The following is a 2,787-nucleotide window of genomic DNA, read 5'->3' as shown; positions in this document are numbered from 1 at the left end:
CTTGTAGATTAGGCTATGTTAGCTGCATGCACAAGGAACTTCAGGGTGACATTTGTTTCTACCTCCCCAGCATTAAGATTATAAGCAGAGCTCACCATGCTCTTCTTTTTACACAAGTTCTCAAAATCGACCCCAGATCCTTGTGGTTGGTCACTAGGCAATTTACCTTTAGACTAGGTATTCTTTGAAGGTAGTTTTGTAATGTGCTCATGCATGTTGAGTGGGCTAACACCTCAAAACTCTGGTGGAAGACAACACACTGTTGTCGCCTTATCTGTGGAAAACCCACATTGAGTTAAATGAAGGTACACCTAGGTCAGACATGCCCAGAGTCAGGAGGTCTGAAGAGCTGTACTCTCTTGGGGTTCTAAGGAGCAAGCAAGTTCCCTTTCTAAGACTTTGCTATTCCTTAAGAATGACTGAGTTTCCTAGATACGAGGATCCTGTTTTGATTACCTCAGAAGCTGCACTGGCAACAGTACCAGAATTTGAGGTTCAGACTGCTTGCCTATCTTCTGCAGACCTGGGAGAGATTTACTGGTGGGAGGATACAGGCTTATTAAAATCCAATCTTAAAGAAGACAGAGGAGATTCTATTTTCAAATCTATGTCATGGGGCTTTAGGGTACAGAGAACTTTTATGGGGGGAAAGGCGGGGAATACAGAGAGACAATGGATAGGAAGTCCATGAACTGGGCAGGGCCTTCCTCACCCAGAGGTGTGTCTTCTTTCCTCTTCTCTGGCAGGAACATCACAATGGAATTTACTCTCCTGCATCTAGTTAGCCAGAATTTGAGGAAGGGCTTCTATTCAGAACAAAGCATCAGGGAAGGGCATATAGCACAAGGCAGAATGCACATAGAGCAAGTATGAGCTTCAAAAAACTTCCATTGTGATCCCTCTTTTATTTCAACATGCTTCGCCTTTGGGGGATTTGAACTGTGTCATCTGGCTGATCATCTATGCTGGATTGCTGTGTGGCAGTGCAGAGTTCCGGAAGAATACAGTGACAAAAGGAGCCACATACCTCTGCATGCAAAACACCAAGCACAAAGTACATGTAGGAGCCCAGGTTAGACAATATCTGATGTCTCCACCTAGTGGAAGGATAGCTATCATGCGTATGATCTGTTAAAGTTTTTCAGTCATTCCAGTTTGACAATTTCTTTTGTCTATGAAGGAACTTTGTTTTCTAAAGCCATCACCGGGCAGTTCTGTGCTTTGGCCCTTTATGGTTGGGAATGTGGAGAAATGTGTGTTTCATCCTCAGTTTGTTGCTGTGTAGGAGGGAACAGTAGTATAAGGAAAAGGTCATTCTTAGGCCAATATAAGCAACACAGGAGATTTAGAAAGAGTGGCTCTTGATATAAGTTTACCTGAGTCTGTGATTAAACTGGAAGTTAGCTAGAATCCTATAACAGAAGCTGTGCTTATGTGAAATCGTGACAGGCTACCATTAAAAGTTTTGACTATATTGTCTGGGGTAGAAGATTAGCTCTGTCAGAAGGGTTACTTTAATTGCACTGTGATGAGTTATCATTATACTTATCATGTACTTAAAGTGTAAAAACAACTAGAAAAGCGAGTTTAGGAACATGTCAAAAGTTCCAACTTAGTTTTATTAGAATTTATTTCTTATATTTTAGTAATACAGAATACCAAGAATTGCATTTTAATAAACTGCAGTTACCTTTGTTTTGCTGATAACAGAAACATCTTTAGAGTTCATTAGGCACATTCCACAGCATCACATAGACTTGGAATATAGAATTACTCTTTATTAACCAGTGAAGTACGCTCATATAGAAATGACAACATCTTGCTTTTTAATTTAAAGTTTTAGTATGCAAAATAATAGCTTCACAGTATCAAAATGTTTTGCTTGTATGTACATGGGTGCACATTTACGTGCACATGGACATGTGAGGATGCATGTGTAACTCAGAGGTCAACCTCCCATATTGTTTCTCATGAGCCATGTTTTTGAAATAGAGTCTGTCAGCTCATAGATTAAGTTGGGATGGCTGAACATTGAGCCACAGGAATCCTCCCATCTTTGCCTATCCAGACGTAGAATTACAAGCATACTCTATCAATTGGTACTGGGAATGAAACTCAATTACTTGTGTCTATCTGTCAAGCACTTTACCCAGTGAGCCACATCCACAGTCTTTATCATGATATTTGTACATATATAATTATACTTTGTCATATTTGTCTCCATCTATTACTACTACATCTTTTTTCTCCTATCCTCTTCTCCTGGCTGAATTCTACCCTTGAAATTGTTCCCTTTCTGTTTTCATATCATATTTAAAATTAGACTTCATACCTGAGTGAGAATGCAATATCTGAGATGATCACATATAAAGTCTACTAAGTATTTAAGTGTTTAGAAATAGGACAATTGAAAGAACATCTTTATAAAAGCCAATATTATATGTATCATACATTAAAATTATTTTATTTTTAAATTTATTTGGTTGGTTTTTAAAGATCTATTTATTTCTTTTCATTTTATGTGTATATGTTTGTACCCGAGTGTATAAATGTGCACCACACACATTCAGGTACCCATGGAGACCAGAAGAGGGTGTAGATCCCTTAGAACTATTAATTAGATGTGGTTGTGAGGTGCCCAACATGGGTGCTGGGAATCAAACCTAGGCTCTGTGTAAGAGGAGCAGATATTCTTGTTAGAGTAGAAAAATGTCCTTCTGACTAAGACAATTGAAGTGCAGACTTGAGTGGAGACCATTCCAGCTGGCTGTGTCAATCATTTGGCTA

This window comes from Grammomys surdaster, unplaced genomic scaffold (assembly GCF_004785775.1).
Source record: "Grammomys surdaster isolate TR1022 unplaced genomic scaffold, NIH_TR_1.0 125690, whole genome shotgun sequence".
NCBI classification, from domain to species: Eukaryota; Metazoa; Chordata; class Mammalia; order Rodentia; family Muridae; genus Grammomys; species Grammomys surdaster.
This window is presented reverse-complemented; position numbering follows the sequence as displayed.